Source organism: Bolinopsis microptera, chromosome 13, assembly GCF_026151205.1.
Source record: "Bolinopsis microptera isolate Bmic1 chromosome 13, MBARI_Bmic_1.0, whole genome shotgun sequence".
Taxonomy (NCBI): domain Eukaryota; kingdom Metazoa; phylum Ctenophora; class Tentaculata; order Lobata; family Bolinopsidae; genus Bolinopsis; species Bolinopsis microptera.
In genome coordinates this window covers 10,119,459-10,131,791 of record NC_087084.1, presented here as the reverse complement: position 1 = coordinate 10,131,791, position 12,333 = coordinate 10,119,459, and the positions used below count along the sequence as shown (strand labels likewise).

Here is a 12,333-nt window from a genome sequence, read left to right as displayed (position 1 = left end):
GTTTTTACAGAGCCGTTAATAAAGGGAAAAATCGATGGTAATTTTAAATCACTTTAAGAACTAAATAACTTAATTTGCAGTTAGTAGACAGTGTCTATTTGAAGTAGTGAATGCTCGACAACAGAATGATTGAGTGCACGGCTACATGTATCGGCTTCATGGCTTAGTTGGTTAAAGCGCCTGTCTAGTAAACAGGAGATCCCGAGTTCGAATCTCGGTGAAGCCTTTTGCTATTAGCATATTAATTCTGATAGTAAACTTTTTATAAAAAGAGTTAACGCAAAATTAGCAAGTATCGGCTTCATGGCTTAGTTGGTTAAAGCGCCTGTCTAGTAAACAGGAGATCCTGAGTTCGAATCTCGGTGAAGCCTTTTGTTACCAGAATAACCGTTTTTATTGCAAACTTATTCTATAGAACAAGTCCTCGCAGAATTTGTTTATAATATGCTACAGGATAAGTGTAGTTTGTCTCAAGTTGCGACCGGAAAGGTCTGGCAAAGTGTAGGCAGGTAAATAGCCTATTTTGTGGCTTTCAGTTACAGCTGGCTCGCGTTTTTCTGCTATAAACCACGGTTCTTCAACGGTTGTTGACCATGAATCGCCAATTGGCATTGCTGACTGATAGCTGACAGCTGAAGTTACCCACAACAAATACTGTTGTTGTTTGGTGTGGATATATACTACAAAAACTAAAATAAGTGTAATAAAGTCTAATGAACAATGAGCATAGTTCAAGAAGAAACACGTAAAAACTGATAAGCGTTGTCTGCAGTAAACTAAGGTAATACGGCTGATAATTCTAAATATACACCCCAATAGTGATTGGTAACCAGGGCCTTCTCATCGTGCTGGGCTAACTCTTTAGATCACGTGATTTACAATAATTTGTGGTGATCACTTCAATTATTGGGTGATCTTAGTTGCTCTCTTTTTAGTTACCACATTATAATGTAGGTCGCAATACAGCTATATTTTTATGTGGGCTGATTAGGTATGATCATATTTCCTAGTAACCGAGTGAATGGGAGTGATTATGATAAAAATGGGACAAATTTATCGAAATTGATACGAGAATAGTAGTAAGAAAAGTAACTTATGCGAATGCAATAGACAACGTCGAATTGGTCTGAAGTACATAAGTGTATAATTTATAAAATCTAGTCTCAATAATCTCACACTGATGACTTAGGCTACATTAGTACATTGTATTAACCCTTCCTTTGATCTAGAATATTACACAAGGTTACACTGATGACGTCACACTGATCAAGAATAGTAAACGAAGCCTCACAAATGAACCCCCAACTGTAACCCAGACATTAACTCTAAAACCTAGTTATATACTACTACTATGTCGGAGCTAAGTCCGATCTACGCCAGAAAACCCCCTCCATATATCCCTGTCCCGCATCAGGGTTCGCAGTTCCTCTTTAGAGTTTGTCCCAACTTCCTTCAGTAACATAGACAAGTAGCTTTGTCTTGGTCGGCCTTGCTGTGCTCTACCGTGCGTAGGTTCCCATAAGACTAAATCACTGGCAAGTAGCTCAGGATGTCGGATGCAGTGTCCCGCCATTTTTAATCTCCTGCTTCGTAACTTGTTTGACAGCCTTGGGAGGCTACCATACAAAGTTATATTGCTGACCTTGTCCTTCCATGAGATACCCAGCACCATACGCAACATCTTTGTGTATGTCCCGTCCAAACTTTTCTCTTGAGCCTTTGTCAGTGTCCAGGTTTCTGATCCGTAGAGCAGTACTGATTCACAAGCCGCTATGAACAATCTAATCTTTAGGCTCTTTGAGAGTTTGGATTTCCAGATATCCTTCAGTCTATGTAGGGCACCCCACGCTTTTCCCTTTCTAACCCTTATCTCCCTATCTGTGCTCTCAATCCAGGAGCCTAAGTAGATGAAATCATCTACATTTTCTATGGCTTCCCCGGATCGACTTTGTAGGTCGCTAGATCGATCCTCCATATTCAGTGTCATGACCTTGGTCTTGCCTTCGTTTATGTGTAGTCCCACGCTTGCTGCCGCCGATTCTACTCTGAGCAGGAACTCGTTAGCCTTGTCCATGTCCTCAGATATAAGTGCTATATCATCTGCAAAGTCCACATCGGTGATGATCTTGGGTTCATCAGTTATATAAGTCGAAAACAACAAAAAGGGTACAATTTCCGTTTCCTGAAGGAGTCGGGGAGATTTGATCTACTCTAGGAACAGTACACGGGGAGATGTGATCTACTCCAGGAACAGTGCACGGGATAAACAGACAGTAAACTGCAAGTGAAGACTGACAGTAGACAGCCAGGAAACTGAGACATGTTTAAACAGCACGTTACAATAAAGTGTTACTCATAAGATCTCATACTGTCCTCTGATTGGTCGGTTGTGGGGGTTCTGCTTGCTCATTGGGGCAGAGCGTGCTATGATTGTCTGCAGCTTTGGAGATCGTCTTTTCTAGAGCAACGGGTAGGGATCTTTTATATATGATACAAGGGAAACGCCATCTTAGGACGTGAGGAGAGGGAGGACTCCTCGGACTTCATTAAATCAATTCCTTTTGTATTGCCCCTGTATTACGAAAGCTAGATATTTACCATTTACATGCCCCTTCCGTAAGTCACTCTAGAAGGTATCTTGGGTAGAAATCACAATAACAAGCTTTTCTAAACTTCCATCCCTTATGCTGGTTAACACAATATCTGAAGAATATCTTAAGAAGTCAGTCCTGACTCCTGATTAGCTATATGAATCAGTGTAATGAAATTATAGTTGTAAAGAAAGGTCACAATATGTTCATGACAACGATCACAAAATGATACAGTAGCTGTTTGAATATTCGATTTATTCTGAATAAATAATATATAATATATAACTAAAAGTAGTTAAAGCAAACAATAATTCGTTATGCATACATTGTAGTATTACAATCACTTTAATTTACATTTTTAATGGAAGCATAAAAACAACAGTAATTTCAGTAACTAACTGATAAGATAAGAGAGTCAATAGCTCACAATTAAACCCATTCGCTACAAATCTTCCCTAGCCCTAGATAAACTAAAACAATTTCTTAAGGTCCTGGTAACCACCGTTATCGTAGAAGTAAATGGGACCGCTCCATCCCAGGTTGATCAAAGCTTTTGCTCCCATGAAGGCAAAAATTCCTTTTTCACAAAATGTAACGAGAGTGTCAACGTCTTTATCAACTGTCTTCAGGAACCTCTTGAGGGCTTTCTTCTTGTTTGCTGGTGCTCTTGAAGCTTCAGCGAAACTCTCTTTGTAGGAAAAGGGTCTGACGTCCACTAACTTCACGTTATCTCCCAAAGAGAAGATATCTTGAGCAGAGGCAACGTGAGAGCGAGGAAGGGGAGTGGGACAGATGTCAGATCCTCCAGTTATGTAGCACAAGTTCTTGTGAGGGTGGTTCTTTGTGTCTCGCTCTGAGACCTCCTTTACTTTAGCAGCCAAGGTTTGGAATCCACCGTTGTAGAAGGAATGAACCTTGCTGAACCCGTACCTCAGGAGGTTTTGCGATGCTTGAAAAGCTCTGCCTCCAGACCTGCAATAAACCAAGATCTTACCGTCTTCTTTACCCTCCAAGATATGAAGATAGTTTCCAGCAGGACTATTTGCAAGTCCAGGTGCTAGAGAGGATATCTCCGCGTGACCCTCATCCCATTCTCCTACACTTCTTACATCTATTCTGAAGTCGTACGTGGTGAAGTTCTCCAGCAGCTCGTCTATATCAACCATTTTACTAGGACAGGAGGGTCCTCCTTCTTTAATACATTCTTCCCGGCCAAGGAAATCAGATTCACAGAACCCGGCCTCCTGGCATATCCCACCGTACAGAGGGAAGGGAACACCCCCTTCAGCGTTTAGATCACACTTACAGGGGTTATCACACGCGGAGTAACAGTCTGCCTTACATGGGGACATTTTCAAGCAGATCTGATCTATTGCTTTGGACAGAGCTAGTAGAGCTGAGAGACACAGGACAATCTTCATCTTGGAGAGGAATCTTCACGACAAACGAAATACGAGATGTCCGTCAAGAAATGGTCAGCTGTAGATTGCATTGAATTCGTGGCGGACAGTCCGTGTTAATTTAGGCTAGGTGTGAAAAGGGGGCCATTGTATTCTCGCAGGTGTTATAAATGTATTGTTTTACAGTTAAATGCTTAGTAGATGTTAAATTTAAGAAATAGTTTATTTTCAAAATTAATTTAGACTGAACAGATGGTTGCAGAAGAGATATGGTTGTTTGGTACGTGATAGTATAGACAAGAACATTCAGCAGAACTTTGATTTCTGAAACTTGGCTACATGTCCTGCACAACAATACCTCAGGGGTAGTGATATAGTGTAGCTCCAGCAGGAATGGCTGAGGATGAAAAATCGTACCAAACTGCAAATGTTAGAAATTATTGTTTAACCTCTAGGACGAGGACGCCGAATCCTGATAACATTTTGGGATTTTAACTTGAAATTTACCGATTTTTTACCTATGTTACATAGTTCAATTTGAGTTATCAAACATGAAAATGTTCATAATCCATATATTGATGATATTATGGCAAATTTTAACACGTAACTTGTTAAAAAGTTCGACAACACTTCACACAGTAAAAAATTGAATTATTTAGAATTTCATTTCAGTAAATTATCAAAATTATTGAATACCAATATGACTACAACTTACAAGTACACAGTTAAAAATCAAATCAGACTACAATGTGGAAAACAAATTCTTTATTGCGCCACAAAACTATTTATAATTGTAATCAAGAATAGGCTCAAAAACCAAAAGTTCTTATACCTACTATCCCGACTTTTATCTAAGTCTTTAACTCATTCATAATAAGTCTCACTTCTACATAAATAATTTCTTAAGGTTCTGGTAACCACCGTTATCGTAGAAGTAAATGGGACCGCTCCATCCCAGGTTTATCAAAGCTTTTGCTCCCGTGAAGGCAAACGTGCCTTCTTCGCAGAAAGTGACGAGAGTGTGAACTTCTTCATCAACTGTCTTCAGGAACCTCTTGAGGGCTTTCTTCTTGTTTGCTGGTGCTCTTGAAGCTTCAGCGAAACTCTCTTTGTAGGAAAGGGGTCTGACGTCCACTAACTTCACGTTATCTCCCAAAGAGAAGATATCTTGAGCAGAGGCAACGTGAGAGCGAGGAAGGGGAGTGGGACAGATGTCAGATCCTCCAGTTATGTAGCACAAGTTCTTGTGAGGGTGGTTCTTTGTGTCTCGCTCTGAGACCTCCTTTACTTTAGCAGCCAAGGTTTGGAATCCACCGTTGTAGAAGGAATGAACCTTGCTGAACCCGTACCTCAGGAGGTTTTGCGATGCTTGAAAAGCTCTGCCTCCAGACCTGCAATAAACCAAGATCTTACCGTCTTCTTTACCCTCCAAGATATGAAGATAGTTTCCAGCAGGACTATTTGCAAGTCCAGGTGCTAGAGAGGATATCTCCGCGTGACCCTCATCCCATTCTCCTACACTTCTTACATCTATTCTGAAGTCGTACGTGGTGAAGTTCTCCAGCAGCTCGTCTATATCAACCATTTTACTAGGACAGGAGGGTCCTCCTTCTTTAATACATTCTTCCCGGCCAAGGAACTCAGATTCACAGAACCCGGCCTCCTGGCATATCCCACCGTACAGAGGGAAGGGAACACCCCCTTCAGCGTTTAGATCACATTTACAGGGGTTATCACACGTGGAGTAACAGTCTGCCTTACATGGGGACATCTTCAAGCAGATCTGATCCACTGCTGTGGACAGAGCTAGTAGAGCTGAGAGACACAGGACAATCTTCATCTTGGAGAGGAATCTTCACGACAAACGAAATACGAGATGTCCGTCAAGAAATGGTCAGCTGTAGATTGCATTGAATTCGTGGCGGACAGTCCGTGTTAATTTAGGCTAGGTGTGAAAAGGGGGCCATTGTATTCTCGCAGGTGTTATAAATGTATTGTTTTACAGTTAAATGCTTAGTAGATGTTAAATTTAAGAAATAGTTTATTTTCAAAATTAATTTAGACTGAACAGATGGTTGCAGAAGAGATATGGTTGTTTGGTACGTGATAGTATAGACAAGAACATTCAGCAGAACTTTGATTTCTGAAACTTGGCTACATGTCCTGCACAACAATACCTCAGGGGTAGTGATATAGTGTAGCTCCAGCAGGAATGGCTGAGGATGAAAAATCGTACCAAACTGCAAATGTTAGAAATTATTGTTTAACCTCTAGGACGAGGACGCCGAATCCTGATAACATTTTGGGATTTTAACTTGAAATTTACCGATTTTTTACCTATGTTACATAGTTCAATTTGAGTTATCAAACATGAAAATGTTCATAATCCATATATTGATGATATTATGGCAAATTTTAACACGTAACTTGTTAAAAAGTTCGACAACACTTCACACAGTAAAAAATTGAATTATTTAGAATTTCATTTCAGTAAATTATCAAAATTATTGAATACCAATATGACTACAACTTACAAGTACACAGTTAAAAATCAAATCAGACTACAATGTGGAAAACAAATTCTTTATTGCGCCACAAAACTATTTATAATTGTAATCAAGAATAGGCTCAAAAACCAAAAGTTCTTATACCTACTATCCCGACTTTTATCTAAGTCTTTAACTCATTCATAATAAGTCTCACTTCTACATAAATAATTTCTTAAGGTTCTGGTAACCACCGTTATCGTAGAAGTAAATGGGACCGCTCCATCCCAGGTTTATCAAAGCTTTTGCTCCCGTGAAGGCAAACGTGCCTTCTTCGCAGAAAGTGACGAGAGTGTGAACTTCTTCATCAACTGTCTTCAGGAACCTCTTGAGGGCTTTCTTCTTGTTTGCTGGTGCTCTTGAAGCTTCAGCGAAACTCTCTTTGTAGGAAAGGGGTCTGACGTCCACTAACTTCACGTTATCTCCCAAAGAGAAGATATCTTGAGCAGAGGCGACGTGAGAGCGAGGAAGGGGAGTGGGACAGATGTCAGATCCTCCAGTTATGTAGCACAAGTTCTTGTGAGGGTGGTTCTCTGTGTCTCGCTCTGAGACCTCCTTTACTTTAGCAGCCAAGGTTTGGAATCCACCGTTGTAGAAGGAATGAACCTTGCTGAACCCGTACCTCAGGAGGTTTTGCGATGCTTGAAAAGCTCTGCCTCCAGACCTGCAATAAACCAAGATCTTACCGTCTTCTTTACCCTCCAAGATATGAAGATAGTTTCCAGCAGGACTATTTGCAAGTCCAGGTGCTAGAGAGGATATCTCCGCGTGACCCTCATCCCATTCTCCTACACTTCTTACATCTATTCTGAAGTCGTACGTGGTGAAGTTCTCCAGCAGCTCGTCTATATCAACCATTTTACTAGGACAGGAGGGTCCTCCTTCTTTAATACATTCTTCCCGGCCAAGGAACTCAGATTCACAGAACCCGGCCTCCTGGCATATCCCACCGTACAGAGGGAAGGGAACACCCCCTTCAGCGTTTAGATCACATTTACAGGGGTTATCACACGTGGAGTAACAGTCTGCCTTACATGGGGACATCTTCAAGCAGATCTGATCCACTGCTGTGGACAGAGCTAGTAGAGCTGAGAGACACAGGACAATCTTCATCTTGGAGAGGAATCTTCACGACAAACGAAATACGAGATGTCCGTCAAGAAATGGTCAGCTGTAGATTGCATTGAATTCGTGGCGGACAGTCCGTGTTAATTTAGGCTAGGTGTGAAAAGGGGGCCATTGTATTCTCGCAGGTGTTATAAATGTATTGTTTTACAGTTAAATGCTTAGTAGATGTTAAATTTAAGAAATAGTTTATTTTCAAAATTAATTTAGACTGAACAGATGGTTGCAGAATAGATATTTTTGTTTGGTACGTGATAGTATAGACAAGAACATTCAGCAGAGTTTTGATTTCTGAAACTTGGCTACATGTCCTGCACAACAATACCTCAGGGGTAGTGATATAGTGTAGCCCCAGCAGGAATGGCTGAGGATGAAAAATCGTACCAAACTGCAGATGTTAGAAATTATTGTTCAACCTCTAGGACAAGGACGCCGAATCCTGATAACATTTTGGGATTTTAACTTGAAATTTACCGATTTTTTACCTATGTTACATAGTTCAATTTGAGTTATCAAACATGAAAATGTTCATAATCTATATATTGATGATATTATGGCAAATTTTAACACGTAACTTGTTAAAAAGTTCGACAACACTTCACACAGTAAAAAATTGAATGAGTTAGAATTTCAGTTCAGTAAATTATCAAAATTATTGAATACCAATATGACTAGAACTTACAAGTACACAGTCAAAAATCAAATCAGAATACAATATGGAAAACAAATTCTTTAATGCGCCTCGAAACTATTTATAATTATTGCAATAAAGAATAGACTCAAAAACCAAAAGTTCTTATACCTACTATCCCGACTTTTATCTAAGTCTTTAACTCATTCATAATAAGTCTCACTTCTACATAAACAATTTCTTAAGGTCCTGGTAACCACCGTTATCGTAGAAGTAAATGGGACCGCTCCATCCCAGGTTGATCAAAGCCTTTGCTCCCATGAAGGCGAACGTGCCTTCTTCGCAGAAAGTGACGAGAGTGTCAACGTCTTTATCAACTGTCTTCAGGAACCTCTTGAGGGCTTTCTTCTTGTTTGCTGGTGCTCTTGAAGCTTCAGCGAAACTCTCTTTGTAGGAAAGGGGTCTGACGTCCACTAACTTCACGTTATCTCCCAAAGAGAAGATATCTTGAGCAGAGGCAACGTGAGAGCGAGGAAGGGGAGTGGGACAGATGTCAGATCTTCCAGTTATGTAGCACAAGTTCTTGTGAGGGTGGTTCTCTGTGTCTCGCTCTGAGACCTCTATGATTCTAGCTTCTAAGTTGGGGAATCCGCCGTGATAGAAGGAGTGGATGTTGTTGAACCCGTACCGGAGAAGGTTTTGGGAAGCGTCGAATGCCCGGCCTCCAGACCTACAGTAAACCAAGATCTTAGCGTCTTCTTTGCCTTCCAAGACATCAAGGTAGTTCTTGGCAGGATGAAAAGCAAGCCCCGGGGTAGGGATGGAGAGCTGGGCATGGCCCTCATTCCACTCTCCTACAGTCCTCACATCAATTCTATAATCGTAGGAGGTGAAGCTCTTCAGTAGTTCGTCCATTCCAAGCATCTCTCCAGGACAGGTTGGTCCTCCTCCTTCAATACAGTCCTGCAGATCCAGGAATTCTGATTCACAGAATCCAGCGTCTTGACATATCCCACCGTACAGAGGGAAGGGAACACCCCCTTCAGCGTTAAGATCACATTTACAGGGGTTATCACACGTGGAGTAACAGTCTGCCCCACATGGGGACATCTTCAAGCAGATCTGATCCACTGCTGTGGACAGAGCTAGTAGAGCTGAGATACACAGGACAATCTTCATCTTGGAGAGGAATATTCACGACAAACGAAATACGAGATGTCCGTCAAGAAATGAGTCGTGCATTGCTCCGGAATTGTAGAGAAAGATTGTGAGATAGCGGCTAGGTGTGATAATTAACAGATAAAAGGACTAAACACTGGTTGAACACTGGTTGAAAGGAAGGTTCCTGTACAAAACACGTTGTTGGGGAGATGTTTCAAAACGTGTTCTGCATGTTAGTTCCCATACTCTCCTCTCCAAGTTTCCTGCTTCGTTACGGTTATCTTGAGTCGTTGTGAACTTAAAGGAAACAAAAGTTCCTCCTTTTGGAATTTGGGGCTGAGATTCTTACTAACTTTCTGAGATTCGATAATCATATTATTCGATAATTAGTGTAAAACCTAATCTTAATTAGTGTGGATAAAACTGGAGCCTTCTAGAGCTGTGATACGTGTCGTAAAATAATTACAAGTCCTCAATATTCAAGTTATGTGTTAAATTGACACGTATTTGTAATCTGTAGTATACATCTGAGTATGATTAACTCTACCGATATCACGAAGAACCTGGATCAAGTACACACATGCTTTTACAGAATGTATACAGAATCATTCACAAGAACACAGAGACAGCTTGTAGTTGTAGGTGCGATCCCGGATAAGATGATAGAATGCGGTAGATTTGGTGAATTAACAGCGTTATTTGAAAAATTTGTCGGTCAAGTGTGGCTAATTTCCTTTAATATAAGGTCCGTCAATGTCCGCTAATGTCCCAAAAAACACGTCTGTTGTCTCATAGAATCCAAAAAGGACAGGACACCCCCCCCCCCATCATTGTTCAAATATGATAATCTCGAGCTAGCTCGAGTTCACGAATTAATAACGCATTTACTAACGTAAACGGATTAAACATAATATGCTGAACTCACACATAAAGTGAAATGCACGTGCACTGTTATTGTAAATTTACACCTCAGATCCCTCACAGGACCTCACTAAAATCCTCACCAGTCAAGTTACTAGCATTAATAGGTTTTCAGTTCTTTAGTTTGGTTAGTCATTCTCTTTGTCGTGTCTGATCATTGTTGCAGGTTGGTCTAGATTAACTCTATTTTGTGATTTGTACTCTGTGGAAATACAGACTGTAGAAAAAGAAAGAAAACAAATAAACATGCTTTCTTTCAAGTACAAACCCCAACATCGTGTTACTGTTAGGTAACCCCAACATCGTGTTACTGTTAGGGAACCCTGATCTTAGACTGGTTTCCCCTGAAAGGACCTCCAACATTTGTAGCACTCCTCACTATAGTTGATACAAGAGAAACGCCTCTTTTTTACTAGGACGCAAGGATGATTAAAAGATTCCTTGAACTATACAGTATACATTAAACATAATATTCCCTCTGTTTTATCCTTACTAATAAATGTAATAGATTTGTTGCGCCCTGCATGAACTCATGCTTCTCTCGTGATCGCAAAGGGAGCTACGAGCTGCAAAGGATTGTCATCGTCAATAAAAATTCTACCTGCAATTCTACCTGTAATTCTACCTGCAATTCTACCTGTAATTCTACGTGCAAAACTTCAGTAAGTATAAAGGGCTCCAACACGTATCATGTTCGATAAGATAATTTATCTAAAGGCCATGACGATCAAAACATTCAAGATTGATTTAAAAAATTAAACAATGATCATGCCATTTCTGTGCATTAAAGACTGGTTGCTGTGAGTGTCTCTTTGATATGAAGTAAATCTTTGAAGGTTAACTCAGTCGTTACAACCAATCCCACTTCGAGGGAGAAAATGGATCATACTTTAGAGACCACTCATGGTAAAGGATCATACATTAATATTAACTTATGGTCCGCATATTAATAAATAATTACCTGACCACAAAGAGAAACTGTTCATCACTTCACCGTTTCCAATGAGTTCACAACGCCCTTAATATTAACCTCCATAAATTAATCACAATCATAAAAAATTCCCACCTTTTATTTTGTACTTTTAATGTATGATTATTGTACTGTATTGTTGGTTGCATGGATAATAATAAGCTTGCCAGCAACTCGGTATTGTTAGAAAGAGAAATGTTGTTTCCCCGGGTTGTTCGAATGTATCAAGATCGGTATTTCCTGCAATGAAACAACGAATGAGTTTCAAAAATTCCGACAAAATCTTTATACTTTTATAGCATTGGTTAAATATTTCCGAAAATATCTAAGTTACAATTCTATCATTATACTATTAATCATGATATTAATATTATTACTAAATACTCATAATATTAATATTACTACTCCAATACTCATGATATTAATAATCATTATGGAATAATATACACAGATCTTTAGTTCCGTAAGACTAAACCTCCTTATCTCCTCCTTATCTCCTCCTTTCCTTATCTCGTCCTTATCTCCTTATCTCCTTATCTCCTCAGGAGGAGATGGTCAGCGGTCCATCAGGATATTCTGCTGTCTCACTGGACACGTTGGGGCTCCATCAGGTTAGTGTTTTAATGTTCTTATTTGGGAGGATTAATATTCTAGTTTCCATTGCGTTTTGTTTTCGGAGATTCTCTCTTGAAGAATCATACATAAAATTGAGCAATGAGCCATGGAAGGCCATGTCACTTTTACCTTAACCATTATAAGATTTATTGTAAGATAACCTCAACCGTTATAAGATTTGTATATTATGACTCAATAGAGAATGTAACTACCCAACCATGGTATGTTGGTTACATAATATTTACTAACCTTTGCCAAGACTTTACGTTACATGACGTACTGGCCAGTTATTACTTTAGTTAATTAAGCAAAAGGAACAATGTCCTGGCGCCCGGAAACTATACGTACGTTTTACATTTAAATATAATTTAAC

At 39.8% G+C, this 12,333-nt stretch overlaps 2 non-coding genes across 2 annotated transcripts; both read left to right on the top strand.

The window, feature by feature from the left end:
- Positions 1–152: 152 nt before the first annotated feature.
- Trnat-agu (transfer RNA threonine (anticodon AGU)) lies at positions 153–226 on the top strand. Its single transcript has one exon. It is a non-coding gene; the product is annotated as a tRNA-Thr (tRNA).
- Positions 227–297: 71 nt separating this feature from the next.
- Positions 298–371, top strand: Trnat-agu (transfer RNA threonine (anticodon AGU)). The gene has a single exon. It is a non-coding gene; the product is annotated as a tRNA-Thr (tRNA).
- Positions 372–12,333: the final 11,962 nt, after the last annotated feature.